Source organism: Vicia villosa, linkage group LG5 (genome assembly GCF_029867415.1).
Source record: "Vicia villosa cultivar HV-30 ecotype Madison, WI linkage group LG5, Vvil1.0, whole genome shotgun sequence".
Classification (NCBI taxonomy): domain Eukaryota; kingdom Viridiplantae; phylum Streptophyta; class Magnoliopsida; order Fabales; family Fabaceae; genus Vicia; species Vicia villosa.
The window spans coordinates 52,950,359-52,967,258 of NC_081184.1; the positions used below are offsets into that span (position 1 = coordinate 52,950,359).

At 35.9% G+C, this 16,900-nt stretch overlaps 1 pseudogene; it reads right to left on the bottom strand.

Moving 5' to 3' along the window:
* Positions 1-14,491: 14,491 nt before the first annotated feature.
* On the bottom strand, positions 14,492-15,167 carry LOC131606628 (E3 ubiquitin-protein ligase MPSR1-like; annotated as a pseudogene).
* Positions 15,168-16,900: the final 1,733 nt, after the last annotated feature.

Sequence of the window (16,900 nt, forward strand, 5' to 3'; positions counted from 1 at the left end):
AACAGGTGGAACAGATTCATATGTTAAGGCAAAACAATCCATATGCCAATACATATAATCCAGGATGGAAAAATCATCCTAACTTTGCATGGAAGGATCAACAAGGAAACTTTCAGAAGCAAGGATCAACCCAGTTCCAAGTTCCAGCTCAGACGCAACAATACAGACCTCCACAACAACAACCTCCATATCAGCAACAGTTCCAGCACCACCCACAACAGTTCCAAACTCAAGGTCAGCAACAGGTACCAAAGAAAGCAGATTGGGAAATTGCTTTTGAAAAGATGGCCGCTCACAATTCTTAATTCCAAGAGGAAACAAGGAGCACTCTTAGGAACACAGGAGCTTCAATCAAAAATCTGGAAATTCAAATGAGTCAGATTGCACAACAAATGACCAACACTCAACCACAGGGTGCCTTACCAAGTGCCACGGTTACTAATCCTAGAGACAACAATCATGTGAACGTTGTGATAACAAGGAGCAATAAATCGAAGGAATCACATGAGAAAAACTCTGATGAAGAGGATATGTTGATTGAAGTAGATGTGGAGATTAAAGAAAATGAGGTAGTAAGAAAAGAGGTCACCGGCGAAGAAGGAGTAGTCAAAGAAAAAGTTGCTACACCTAAACCAGCTGTTAGACTTCCTTTCCCCACAAGGAATAAGAAGAAAGAACAACATGAGAAAAACTTCGAGAAGTTTTTAGAGATGTTCAAGAAACTTGAGCTAAATATTCCATTCTTAGAGGCACTGGAGCAAATGCCTACCTATGCGGAGTTCATGAAGGATATCATTTCAAAGAAGCGAACAATCGACAGTGACCCGATTATTCTAACTGAAACTTGTAGTGCTATTTTGCAGGGAATGAAGATCCCAGTTAAAAAGAGAGATTGAGGTTCAGTAACAATTCCATGTACAATTGGTGATAGATCTTTCAAGAAAGCTTTGATCGATTTGGGGGCAAGTGTGAGTCTTATGCCATTATCCATTTACAAAAGATTGGGAATAGGTAAAGTACAAGATACTCGAATGACACTCCAGTTTGCTGACCAATCCGTTAAAAGACCCTACGGAGTGGTAGAAGATGTGTTGGTGAAAATCGACAAGTTCGTGTTTCCGGTAGATTTTGTTATTCTAGAGATGCCCGAAGATGAAGAGATACCAATCATTTTGGGAAGACCCTTTCTAGAAACCGGGAGATGCTTGATCGACATAGAAGAGGGTACCATGACTTTGAAAGTTTATGATGAAGAATTGAAGATTGATGTGCGAAACACTATGAAGTACAAGGATGATGTTGCCACAAGTCAACACATTGAGGTAATTGAGCAAATTTGTGATGAAGAAAACTCTTTGACAACACAGAAGCTACCTTTGGAAAGAGTTCTGAGTCTATCAATCTTCGAAGAGGAGGAAATAATTGATGAAAAAGACAGTGAAGTTTTAGCCATGATGGAAACATCATTTGTCAAAAATTCTCGCCACAACCGATGGGAGGATCTAAGGCAACCATTAGTGGAAGGAAGTAAAGACGAACCAAAGAAGGGGGCTGAACTAAAGCAATTACCGGAGAACCTCAAATATGTCTTTTTGGACACTGAAAGTAAGTGCTCGGCTATCATAAGTTCTCACCTTGAATTCTTTCAAGAGGATAAGCTTGTCAAAGTCCTTAAAAAGCATAAAAGTGCTCTTGGATGGTCAATTGAAGACTTAAAAGGGATAAGTCCAACGCTTTGCATGCACAAAATCTTAATGGAAGATGATCACAAACCGGTTGTCCAACCTCAACGACGACTAAATCCAGCAATGAAGGAGGTGGTTAGAAAGGAGGTGGTAAAACTTTTGGACGCAGGGATGATTTATCCAATATCTGACAGTTCATGGGTGAGTCCAGTGCATGTGGTGCCTAAGAAAGGTGGAACTACGATAATCAAGAATGAAAAGAATGAGTTGATTCCCACAAGAACAGTTACAGGGTGGAGAGTCTGTATAGATTACCGAAGATTGAATCTAGCAACTAGAAAAGATCAGTTCCCATTACCTTTCATTGACCAGATGTTAGAAAGGTTAGCGGGTCATGACTATTATTGTTTCCTCGATGGATACTCGGGGTATAATCAGATAGCTGTTGCACTAGAAGACCAAGAGAAGACCGCATTTACATGCCCTTTTGGTATTTTCGCATACAGAAGAATGCCATTCGGGTTATGTAATGCCCCAGCCACATTTCAGAGATGCATGCAATCTATCTTTGCAGATATGCTTGAGAAACATATGGAAGTATTCATGGATGATTTCTCGGTTTTTGGTAAGTCTTTTGATAATTGTTTGACTAACCTTGCTCTTGTTCTAGAAAGATGCCAACAGACCAACTTAATCCTCAACTAGGAGAAGTGCCATTTCATGGTACGTGAAGGTATAGTGTTGGGTCACAAAATTTCTCACAAAGGAATAGAAGTTGACCAAGCGAAGATAGAGGTAATAGCAAAACTGCCTCCTCCCATGAACGAAAAAGGTATTCGAAGTTTCTTAGGACATGCGGGTTTTTACCGTAGATTCATAAGAGATTTCTCAAAAATTGCAAAACCTTTAACTACACTTTTGGTTAAAGACAAAGCCTTCATTTTCGATAAAGAGTGTGCCATAGCATTTGATACTATAAAACAAAAATTAGTGTCGGCACCAATTGTTGTAGCCCCGGATTGGTCTCTACCTTTTGAGATCATGTGTGATGCCAGTGATATTACAGTAGGGGCAGTTCTAGGACAGCGTAGAGAAAAGTTACTACATGTTATTTACTATGCAAGTCATGTGCTGAACCCTGCACAGATGAACTATGCAACGACTGAAAAGGAGTTGCTAGCGGTTGTTTATGCCTTTGATAAGTTCAGGCAATATCTGTTAGGTTCTAGAGTCATTGTTTATACTGACCATGCTGCCTTGAAGTATCTTTTTGCTAAACAGGACTCTAAACCAAGGTTGCTAAGATGGATCTTGCTCCTTCAGGAGTTTGATGTGGAGATTCGTGACAAGAAAGGGACTGAAAACACTGTGGCCGACCACTTGTCTCGAATGTCACCTATTGTAGAAACAGAAGATACGCGCTCGATAAAGGACGAGTTCGTTGATGAACATATCCTCGCTGTTATTGGTGTGCCTTGGTTCGCCGATTATGCAAACTATTTGGTAGGTGGTATTATACCTGAAGATTTTGACTCTAACCGAAAGAAAAAGTTTTTACATGATTGCAGGTTTTACTTGTGGGATGATCCATTCCTATACAAGAAGGGACTCGATGGCTTGATCAGAAGATGTGTACCCGAGGAGGAACAAAGGGATGTGCTAAAAGCATGCCATGACTCCGAATATGGAGGACATTTCAGTGGTGATAGAACGGCTGCAAAGGTCCTACAATCTGGTTTGTATTGGCCCACACTATTCAAAGACGCTCAAGGCATTGTGAAAGAATGTGATAGGTGTCAAAGAACAGGGAATATTTCCAAAAGAAACCAGATGCCGCAGAAGGGTATACTTGAAGTGGAATTGTTCGATGTGTGGGGAATCGATTTCATGGAATCTTTCCCACCATCTTTTGGAAAGAACTACATCCTTGTTGCTGTTGATTACGTCTCCAAGTGGGTTGAAGCAGTCGCTCTACCCGCAAATGATGCAAGGGTGGTAGTAAACTTTCTCAAAACCAATATTTTCTCAAGATTTGGGGTTCCCAGAGCACTCATAAGCGATGAAGGCACCCACTTCTTAAACAAGTTGATGGAAAATCTGTTGAAAAAGTACAATGTGAAACATAAGATTGCCACTGCATATCATCCTCAAACCAGTGGTCAGGTGGAGGTTTCGAACAGGCAAATCAAGCAGATTCTCGAAAACACTGTTAATGCTTCGAGAAAAGATTGGTCTATGAAACTTGAAGACGCACTATGGGCGTACAGAACAGCATTCAAAACCCCCATTGGTATGTCCCCGTATCAACTAGTTTATGGTAAGGCGTGCCATCTCCCTCTTGAGCTTGAGCACAAAGCATTTTGGGCTACCAAATACTTGAACTATGATCTGGCAAAAGCAGGTGAATTACGGATTCTTCAACTCCATGAGCTAGAAGAATTTCGTGATCAAGCCTATGAGAATCCTAAGGTCTATAAAGAGCAGACTCGGAAATGGCATGATTAGAGAATAAAACAGAAAGTATTCTGGGAAGGCCAGTTAGTGCTTCTATTTAACTCCAGGCTTAAACTTTTTCCTGGGAAATTAAAATCCCGGTAGTCTGGTCCGTTTGTGGTACAAACGGTATTCCCTCATGGTGCGGAAGAAATTAAAAATCCAAACAATGGAGATGTTTTCAAGGTGAATGGACAACGGCTGAAGCCCTACTATACTGGAGTAGGAGCAGGAGTGATCGATCATTTGCGTCTCACCGGATGAGGTGTAGACCGTCGAGCCATGCGACGTTAAACGAAGCGCTCCGTGGGAGGCAACCCACGCTTGTTTTCTTTAACATTTTTCTTTGTTCTATTTTGTTTTATTGTAGGTGGTAAAGTTTAGACCGGTAGGCGAAACTCGAGTAACAAAGAACGAAGATTGTTCCATTCTGATGCATAGAAGAACATCAACACGGGCGCCCATGTGCAGCAACACGGCCCGTGTTGAGTCAGAACGCAGAAAAAATAAAAAAATTTAAAAGTGAAGCTACAGCACTAGCAACACGGGCGCCCGTGTGCAGCAACACGGCCCGTGTTGCCCCTCAGCACGCTCCTTTGCAAATTGGCAGACAATTCACACAGCCGCCCGTGTACAGCCACACGGACCGTGTGGGCTATGCGGGGGCAGAAATTTCAATTTTTTTTGGGCCACCTATGTGGGCCCCATCTGCATTATAACCATCTTCCTCTTCTTTCCATTCATTCTCCCACTTCTTACTCTCTTACTCCATGAAAACCTAGCCTCCACCTTCACAAACCTCACTCTACCACCATCAACCACCCACTTAAACACTATAGTGCCTTCACAAAAGTTGCTCTACTCTCCATCCTCTACACTTCTATCGGTTTAGATTTTTATTTTGTGCATTTTTAATTTTTCGAATTTTTCTTTGTTGTGTTGTTGGTCTCTTGTTTCAATTTTCTTGCAGAGCACTTATCATGCCTCCCCGAAAGATAACCCAGCGCCGCAACGTCAGGGGTGATTTCGCCGAATCCTCCCAACCAAGGCAGCGGGTCCGTCGCGCCCCTAGTCGCGCAACCGGTCGTAGTTGGAACCAAGAAGAGAATGCCCATGGCATTACATTTGCCCTTCCTGAACACAAAGCAAGGTATGATGTTTTAGTTCAGCGTAAGTTACTACCGACCAGATATATCTGTGATGACACTCTTGTCAAGTTAGGCCTTAAAGATGAAGTTTACCGTATGTTTCACAACATCGGGATGTTGCCCTTTATGCTATTTGAGGAACCGACTTATGAAGGCCTAACTCTTGAATTTCTGAGCACTGTAGAATTTAAATTGAGACACAAATGGAATGGTTCCGAATTTGAGTATTTTGGTGATCTGGAATTTTATATGTTTGGAAATAAGCATACTTTATCTGTGGAAGAGGTTGGGGTGGCCCTTAAATTACCCTCCGCTGGACCGGGAGCCCCACCCGAAACATTTCTTGCTTGTGAATTTTGGGAAGCCATCACAGGTGCAGCTGGGTACAATCCTAGTAGGGCTAAGGCCTCGGGGATTCATAACCCTTGCTTCAGGTATGCTCAGAAAGGTTTGGCCTTTACCTTATTGGGGAGAGGAGATAGTACGGGGGTATGTGCAAAGAGAGAGTTGTTTCTTTTGCATAATATGATTGAGGTAAGTCGAGTGAATATAGCGGCCTTTGCTGCTAACCACCTAAAACAAGTTGGGTATGCCTCTACTGGAGAGATCTCAGTCGGTGGGATGATCTCCCAACTGGATGAACACTTGAACTATAGCCAGCTCTTGATTGAGGAACCCTCGATACCGGGTAAGAAGATTGACTTGCAAACTCTTGTCAATCAAAGGATGATTGTGGTAAAGCCCGGGTACTTCTCCCTAACTGTTCATGGGCAACATGTTATGGCATTGCCTGCACCCGATAGTATTTCTATTGCAAATCGTGCTAACTGGTTGTATGTAGCTACAGGTGAATATATGGGTGAAAGCCCTCCACATGATCATGATTTTGCAGGTGACGACATGGAGGATGACATTCCAACCCAAGATAACCCTGTCCCGCCTCCTCAGCAGTTCTTCCAACACACTGCTGGGTCATCCTCCATGACTCCGGATCAATGGGGGTGGGTACAAGCAGAGATTGGCGCTCTCCGTACCGAGCAAACACGACAAGGTGTTGAGTTGTTCCGACAAGGAGCTGTGGTGGATGATGTCCAAGAGATGATGCGACGCCTTATGTTACAATTTCCACAGGATCCTCCTCCTCCACCACCGTTTCAGTAAGCCAGGTAATCTCCGTCACACTGGAATTAAAACATTGAGGACAATGTTTCGTTCAGGTGTGGGGGAGGTTCTTTTGTTATTTTATTGCTTTGCTTTCCGTTTTGAATTCATAGTTTAGTTTGTTTGATTTGATTAGGGTTATTTCTCTTACTTTTATTTTTAAGTGTGTTTCTTTCAAGTTTGTGTGGTGCAGTGCCATCATGGTGTTACCATATAATGGATACAAGTCGGAAGGGAGTGAATTAATAGTTAGTGGTTGAACAACACATTCCACACTTGATCTCTGCAGGCACCACGGAAGCTGACACAATCAAAGGGAAGAAGGTAGGACGCAAAAAGTCAACACTGAACCAAGAGAGGAGTATGGTGAACTTTAGATGAAAGGAAACTGCAGGACACCAAGAGCACCTTGAAGCATGCAAGCTTAACCGACCCGGTGAGATTTCAGAGCCAAATTCATAACTCCACATGAGAGTCCAGTCAGGTATGGCACTATTCACTTTGATTTTGCGTATGTTCTCATAACACAAGCACACTATGGAAGCGCACACTGAGGCAAGTTTTTTTTTCGTAACCCCGAGCCTTTCTAGCCATCCCGGATGCATGATATCCATCGTTAACCCCCTTTGAGCCGTAATGTTTGTTTTGTTCATTGTGTTATTCTTGTTACCACCCGCATATTCACTGTTCATGCTATCGCTCGGCATTAATGTTAGTTCCTTGAAGGACACGAAAGAATCTAAGTGTGGGGTTGTAAACCATTGAGAAAAGGGCAAGAAAAAAAATAGAGAAAGAAAAGAAAAATAAAAGAGAAAAGATGAATGTGGAACTTGTGAAAATCCAAAGAGAAAGTTTGAAAATCAAAGCAAAGAAAAATCTTAGCCCTTGCCCACTTATGTGAAAGACCTTGTAAGGTCTTAACCCCATTCTTACGATTCACGCCACCAAGGTTAGAAATGTGAACCCAGCATAAATGCCGAGCACCAAAACCATTTGTTATCCCATTCCTTGTTTACCCCACCAAACCCAAGCCACGCTACAGCCCTAAGACCTCATGAAGTGTGTGTAATCTGTGTGTGTAGTGATTAGAGAATATATTCAAAGTTAAAAGTAATATGCATACCTTGGTATTGTGAGTGTAGACACTTTAACCGGAGAGATTTTGTGAGATTGTGAAAAGCTTGCAGGTGAAAAAGTGCTCGAAAGTGATAATGCAGTTGATAGTTTGAAGAAGGAAACCAGAAACTCGATTGCTAAGTGAAGGAACTTTGCGAAGAACCTGATTGTGTTGTGGAGGAAAGAATCTCGTCGGTGACCTTTGTTTTGCCTCGATACATCACTTGAGGACAAGCAATGAGATAAGTGTGGGGTTGTGATCGGTCACCATTTCTAGTAAGTTTCCGCACCTTTTTCCGACCAAAATCCGTAATCTTGGTAATACTAAGTGGCATGGGCATATGTTTTTAAAGTAAGTTTCTTGTTTTTCGGTTGTGTGGCTTTGTTGCATCTTAAGGCGTTTTGAGTATTATAAAAGTGTCGTTTTATGCGCTGGTTGTTAGTTTGTTGTTGACCAGGTTGATGCACGGAAGAGATAGGAACGTATGGCGCGCACGAGTGGAAAGAAAAGAAGCCAAAAAAGTCAAGTCTGAGGCTAACACGGGCACCCGTGTCCATGCACACGGTCTGTGTCAAAAAGTGGCTGGAAAAGCAATTTTGAAGGCAAGGCAGAGGTTTCACACGGGCACCCGTGTTCAGGCACACGGTCCGTGTGGAAAGATGCGTGGAAAGTGATTTTTTGGCCCAGGAGCAGAGGAACAACACATGCGCCCGTGTGCAGCAACATGGCCCGTGTTGTTGAGGCGTGCTGATTTTATTTTCTTGACTTTCCTCACTTGAAGGGGACTAGTAAGGGTATTTTTGGTACTTCAGTTGCAATCTAAATGGAAGTGAGTTATAAGAACAACCTAGGGCAAAAGAGAAGACATTTTTGGATAGATCGTAATAGAGAATTGCAGAGAAGAAAAGAGACGGAAGCGAGATTTTGGAAGGCGAAGAGATTCAACGGTGGACACCATTGAAGATCCTAGTTCTCCCAATTGATTGTAATGTCTAAACTTTTTCATTTGTGCTTTTTGAATACTATGATAGGCTAAACCCCCCAATGCTAGGGGGTGTCCCTGATTCGATCTGTAATAACTCTGGATTTGGTATTTCGTTAATTTAAAGTTTGTCTTGTTCAATTCAATTGTATAATGTTTATAATGCTTTCTTTATCGGACCAATAAGGATTGTTCTGTGGTTAACAATTCGTAGGACTACAATTGTTAGGGTTTGTATACAATTGAACCTTATGATCATCACCTAGGACTAGGGATATAATCTGGTTATTCGGAAATTCTTGATAAAGTAATGATTTGGTTTTGTCTGATTTCTCTAAGGACTTAAGTAATCGGAATTTAAATCAAATAAGATTTTCACTAAGGACTTAGGATAATCATACTTGAGAATGAATAATTGAACCATATGAACGGGTTAACGAGATCTTCATCCAGAGGAATTAGAGAGAGAATCACACACCCTACCTTAGCATTATTTTCTCATATTCAAAAGCTCAGTTTTAATTTCCTTTATTTCTTAGTAGTTTAATCTCTCTTGTTACTTATTTGAAACAACACTCTTATGAACTTTTGTTTAATTGACTGAGTCCAATCACTTGTATTTCCTACGCAATCCTCGTGATCGATACTTGGGGTAAAACCCATTATTACTACTTCGGTAAAAATAGTACACTTGCTATTTTACCGATCAGGGAGCTCCTTTAAAGGTAGAAATAACATCTCCCTATCAATATTATTTATATGTTATTATAAAAAAATACTAATTAATTAATTTTTAAATTTTAATAAAATTGATAATTTATTTTATTAAATAGATAATATTCAATACCCATGTACGTAATTAACTTTTCATTGTAGATGCGACTATCGTAGAATATTCACAAATCTTTTTTTACATAGTTATTTAATATAATTAAATTTATATTATTATTATTTATTTTATAATTAAATAATTTATTTAAAATTTATATAAAAAATTTAAATATATACAAAACTGTTATGAATATTTATGTTAGTGGATGTCCATCCATCTCCTAGTTCTTCATCTTCCTATTCCATACTTAATATGTGTTTAATATGTATGATTTTCTATCTCCCTTGAGTCCTATAAATAGAGACTCATATTACAATGTAAAGCACACTTGAAATAAGATAAGATAATATTGCTCTCTTTCTTCTCTATCTCTCTTTGATCTCTCTATTGTTTTAGTTAGTTTTATAACACGTTATCAGCACGATACTCTACAACGCGAGTCATGATATAGCCAGGTTCTACGTTATTTTCTAATCTTAATATATTTGAACCAATATAATATAATTCATTATTTTTTTACTATTTTTTTTTCTTCATATAAATATGTTTATTTTTTATATATTTTATAGAGAAATTTATTTACCTTGTACAATAATATTAGATTTCTTTGATAATTCTTGTTAAACTCCAGAAGAATTTAACATTAAAGCATTTCTATATGTTTGTCCGAAATTGAATTTTAACACATAAAAGTGTTAATTTAATATTCAAGCATCCCTGAAGGATTGCACAAAGAATAATTTTTCTTGACTGTTGTTTATGGAAATAATTTGTGATGTGATATTTGTAGAACTAAAGATTATTATTATTAAACTATCTCCAAATTATTATTCAAAGATTGAGTTTAATCGAGTATTGTGTTTATCAATAATTGATGAATTTCAGAAGAATTCAAAGTTCGATAATCTTTAAAAGGTCGCATCTATAATATTATTGAATCCCAGAAGGATTTCATAATTTTTTTTGTATCGATCTAAAAATTCATAACTTGTAATATGCTCATTAAAATATTGTCATTCTAGAAAAATGACACAAATAATTTTAACGCATCCCAGAAGGATGGTTATATATATTTTTTAGATTATTGTATATAACAAATTATTTTTATAGTTCCTGAAGAACTTATCAAGCATCCCTGAAGGATAGAAAAATAAATTATTTTTATAGTTTTTGAAGAACTTATCCATCCCTGAAGGATATAAATCAAATTAATTATATGACGATATAATTTTAGTGATATAATATTGTTTGATTAAATATGTTTAATTTTATAAGGGGTAATTGTTTGATAATTATATGATAATATGTTCATATGAATGTGTTTGATTAAAGTGTTTAATAATGAGATACTATTATTATATTGGTTTTGAATTATATTGGAGGTATTGAATATCTTTGTATTACACAAATGAATTTGGACATAAAATGTATAATAGAAAAGCTACCGTTTTTTTTTCCTTGGGCTTGTACTACACTTATATTAGTACAATTTAAGCACATGTCATTGTAAACTAGTAGTTTACAAATTACACTTAAATGTGTCGTTGGTAAAACCGGTTGGGTCATCTCGGATATAATATGATGCGAATAATTTGTATTGAAGAACCATAAGTTTCTTCAATCCATTAAATTTTTGTGTGTTTCTAAAAGAAAATAAAAATTTGAGAAATTGCGTTTTTATGACATTAACTGTTGCATCGACTAAAATATCATGCATATGTCTCTATTCACAACCAGAAGTTTGTGAAATTATTTTCTCACCTAATTAGACTAAGATCTTGTTTTCTTAACTTTTTTTATAGAAATTCCTGTATAAGTATCACATGTATATTATTAAAATTGATATTGAATATCATGTAATATATGTTCATAAAAAGAAAATGGACCCGAAGATCCATTCTTTAGACGTCTAAAGTTAATTATATGGTTGATACTTATGAGATCATCAATTCTAAATTATATATTTGAAACACCCAAAGTATGATATTAAGATATTTATTCGCATTAAGCCAACAGTATACTATATCTTAGTCCTCCCTAATGTATTCTAATATTTCTCATCTTAGTGAACATTTGGATGTGTTGTGTATATTCCAATTGCTCCAATATAATACATTAAGATGAGTCATGAAAGAATATTGGAAAAATATAATTAATATGAATCTCAATTTTGAGGATATAATTTGAGCAAATAATCAAATACTTGATTGCAGCCCAGTAGGCTGATTATCACTTGATAAATTAATTTTCCCAATATTAGGGGGAGGGAAATGAACAGCTGAAATCATGAACAAGAAGTTCAAATGAACAAGTTAAAATAAATTGTTGTATTGATCCTCGTACAAATCAATATGAACCAAAAGTTCAAAATATTATTCATTTGCAAAGTTTATGAAATAAATTATCAGCTGGTAATACTCCACTCAAAGTGGATTCTCCTATTGGATAATATAATATTGCAAATGAGTTGTAGCTGCGCCTGAAGCGTGGTATGAAAGTCGGTTCCAATGTTAAAAGTCCTCTACTAAGAAAAGAAACTAAAGATGACCCAAGTGAGGATATGAAAATGCTAAGAGCACTTTGATCTAATTTAATTTTCAGTTCCAGAAGAACAAATCAAGTACTTGAAATATGAAATAAAGAGATCTCAATAAATTATGTCATGGATGAAATGCAATGGAACCGAAATTGAGATAACTAAATAAAGTCAATATTGACAATGTCTTTGTATACAATATAGCGCTAAAAGTGATCAATGATAACGAGGATCATGAGTCAAAGTCTATTAAAGATTGTAGACTAAGTGAGAATTGGCCAAATGAATATATTCAATTACAGAAGAATTAAACTCACTTTACAAGTGATTCACTTTTGGACCTGTAGTCCGAACACCTCAAGGTGTGAAACCAATTGGATATAAATGATTTTTATGAAAAAGAAACATAAGAATGATATAAAGTTTGATTTATTGCTCAATGATTTTCACAAATACCTAAGATTGATTTTGATAAAACATATCCACCTGTAGTGGATTCAATCGATTTTTTTATATTTAATTAGCCTTGTAGCACATGAAGGGCTTAATTTGAACATGGTGAATGTTATGACATCTTATTTATATGGTTCACTTAATAGTGACATTTACGTGAAACTCCCTGAAGGGTTCAATATACCAAAGGCACGTAATTTTGGATCTCGAGAAAACCACTCCATCAAATTGAACAAGTTTCTCTATGGATTGAAACAATCTAGACGCATGTGGTATGATCAATTTGTCCTTTTATTTTCATAAAATGATGTGGAAAAATATTTGCAATAATAGTTGTCTATGTGGATGACATAAGTATTATTGGAACTCCTGAAGAGCTTCCAAAAGCTATAAATTGCTTAAATAAAGAGTTTGAGATGAAGGACCTAGAAAAGACAAAATATGTCTAGGTTTGCAAATTGAGCATGTGGACAAAAGAATATTTGTACATCAAGAAGTCTATATAGAAAAGTGTTGAAATGATTCTATATGAACAAATGTCACATGTTGCCTACTCCAATATGGTTGTTAGATCATCAGATATGGAGAAAGATCTTTTTAGGCCTCGAGAAAAGGATAAAAATTGCTTGGTCCTGAAGTACCATATCTTAGTGAAATTGGAGTACTAATGCACCTTGCTAAATACACACATCATGATATATCATTTGCAGTCAATCTATAAGTAAGATAGAATTATTCATCTACACGAAGAAATTGGAAAGCGGTCAACCATATACTTTATTATCTTAGAGATGTAGGTTACTTGTCAGATTCTCACAATGGTAGATCAGAAAGAGGTTATTTATTTACATGTGATGGTATAACCATTTCATGGAGATCTACGAAACAAATCATGGCAACAACTTCATAAAATCCTGCATACCTATTACCACTACATGAAGTCACTTCGAAGAAGACATTTTAAGCAATGACTACAAAGAATATCGTCTCACATGTAAATGTCTGCATGAGGGGGAGAAATACATGTGTTTTGCACTCTTTTTTCCTTCACCATGGTTTTGTCCCATTGGGTTTTCCTGGTATGGTTTTTAACGAGGCAATTCACATTCAAAGGATATTGTACTCTTTTTCCTTCACTAGAATTTTTCCCACTGGGTTTTTTCTAGTAAGGTTTTAACGAGGCATATCCTCAATGGACATCCAAGGGGGAGTGTTATGAATATTTATGTTAGTGGATGTCCATCCATCTCCTAGTTCTTCATCTTCCTATTCCATACTTAATATGTGTTTAATATGTATGATTTTCTATCTCCCTTGAGTCCTATAAATAGAGACTCATATTACAATGTAAAGCACACTTGAAATAAGATAAGATAATATTGCTCTCTTTCTTCTCTATCTCTCTTTGATCTCTCTATTGTTTTAGTTAGTTTTATAACAAAAACAAATTTACGGGTATTATACTACTAGTTCTTAATAACATAAATAGCCGTGCAATCTAAAGATCACAAGACATCCCTATTTAATAAATATTTTTCTTGTCCATTGTATTAATGAATTAAACTCCCCTTTTAAATTGATTAAAAACAACATAATTTAAATCAATATGATAAAGTTTATTTTTTATTAGACACTCATGAATGTAAAAAAAAAAAAGAAAAAAGAGACTATTCTCATGAAAGTTGACTAAGATAATTCTCTACTTTTTGTGTACATCGTAAATTTCTTTCATTCAAAATTTTATAATCAAAAATAACTTTTAATTTTGAACCACGAAACAATAACTTTTTCATGATTCTCTCATAAAGTCATATTTCTTATTCATAGTATTTAACACGTATCATCATATTCGAAATAGTTACAAAATAAGTAAACGAAAATTCATTATTTATTCTCACATACAAGAACTAATTTGTTCATTTGAGCCTATAAATATTCCTCAATAAATTGAAAACAAATATTCTAAAAAAACAAAAATCAAGAATAATTCTCAAACTCATGATCATCTCTAGGGTTGGATGAAGAATCATTTGAATCACTACCATAAGTAGTTTGATTTTGATCATGGTTTCCCTCACTTCTATTTATAGAAAAAATAAACCAAACTTCACTACAACCATCACCACCACCGCATTTCATCCTTTTCAAACCACCTTAATTTTGTTCTTCTCTCTCATCAATAGGCATTTGAAACCTACAAACAGGACAAGACCCATGAATTCTTAACCACTTCTCAATACAATTACCATGAAACCTATGCTTACAAGGCATTTCTTTAACAACTCCACCAACCTCAAACTCCTCCAAACAAACAACACACTCTCCACCATCACTTTCTTCAATTTCAACCTTTTTCATACTATCTATTGACTTCTTTGAAGCTGGTGGTTGACCATTATGTGTAGTACTTCCAAGTTCGTGAAGCAGAGTTTCGAGACTTGAAACTTCGTTGATTACAACAATACGTTGTGTTGATGGGTTCACCAAGATTAATCTTTGACGATTGGAATCTTCGTTACGCTCTGTTTCTTGATCTGGGTCGTCGTTGTTGTTTCTTGGAATTGATAAACCATAAAGACGAAGCATGAAGGGAAAGAACAGAGACATGTCTCTGGTTCTGATCATTCTTTCAAACATATAAGAAAGTTGAGAAGCTTCATCTTCCGAAGTCGTGTCTCTAACACTTCTTATCAAGTCGTACAGAGAATGTCCGAAAATTTCAGTTTCAGATGCCATAAGTTCAATTCAAATAACTTCAACAAAAAAACAAACTTTAGTGTGAGAAAGAAATACTACAAGTTCACCTTATTTATAGCAAAACATTTAGATTTAGAGGTTTAGCATTAACCGGGTCAATAAATTCAACTTTCATATTAAATCTTATCTTAAAAAAATCAATCAAATCAAATTTATTATTTCAGTAAAAGATTTAAATCAATCTAGTAGACCAAATGAAAAGATTCAAATCGACTATCAGTTCATTAATGTAAAGATTCAAATCAACCTATTAGTCTATTAAATAAATCAATAAAATTAAATTATTATTTAATGAAAAGATTCAAATCAAATTATTATTTTTAACTTAAATTTTGTTTTGATTTAATTAATTTCATTTTTTATTGTTTATTGTTATAATATTTTTTATTAAAATATTTTATTTTAGCTACAAATATTTATTTATCAAAAAATAAATAATTTTAGGTTTAAAGTTAAAAATAGCTGTAAAAACAAATTTTATGTAACTATTTTTTAAATAAAAATATAATAATGTATACAAAAACAAATTGTTAAGTAAATGAAAAAAATCCTCCATCGATAATTTTTTTTCATTTATCCGTTAATTAACGAGAGGATGTAATGCTATCTATAGACATGGATATCCGTAATTGTAAATAAAATAAATCAAAATAATCATGTTACTTAAATTTAAAAAGTCACTTTAAAGAAATACCAACTTAATTTATAATTTGAGATTATTGTTTGATTATAAAAATTGTTCTCAAAGCGAAAGTGTAGCATATTAATATCTTGATAATTGCGGATTCGAAGAAATATGAAAAACCTAACACAACTCACCGAAGATGCTTAACCCAATTTCACAAACTCTGAGTGATGTGTGCGACATCCCTATATCACAACTTTCTTAACTCGTTCTGAAAGGGGAACGGATCTCATTAATAATACCTGAAGATGAATATTAGGTTGGAGTAGAATCATGTAAAAACAACCTTTATAGGTGAATTCAATGGACAAGAGAATCAAAACCCCTATAGGTTGTGAAATTGTGTACTAAATTGGTGACACAATGGAAAAACATAAGCAAATGGAGCGTCATCTCTTTGGGAAAAGATTTTTCCGGGTTCACCTTTTCTTTTCTTGAGGATGTTTGAAGAGTTCGATCTTCAGGAGCATAGAACCTATCTCCAGTTCTATTGAAACTTTTCCCTTGGACAAGAACTTTCAAGCCTAGCATTTAACATAGGGTTTAGGGTCCTGGAATACTGGAGACCAAAGATATTGTTTTCAATTGCTAGTAGCATAGGCACGCCAATTTGTTATGAATTAGCCTCGACAAAACCAATGATGGAAATGACCTTTGGCCATTTTATTAGAGTCCTGGTAGATAAAGATGTGTCGAGTGAGGTAAGACACAAAATTCTTGTTGAAAGACAAGGTTACACGTTTTTCACTGAATTAGAATATGAAAATATTCCCCAATATAGTTCTCTATGTAAGAAGATAGGATATGACCTTGATAATTGCAAAGCTAATCAATGAGAAGACATTAGGGACATGATAATTATTAATGAGAAGAAATCAAATTTAACACACGAGAAAATCTTTTTCCTAAAACCAAAATCTAATGAAGCGGGGGTTGATCTTTTGAACCACATCAATGTAGTGGATAAACCCGAGTCTCCCAAGGAAAAACAACGTATGTATATTCCTGAGTCTAGCAAGAAGCGTGGGGTTTCTAATGGGAAATCAATTGT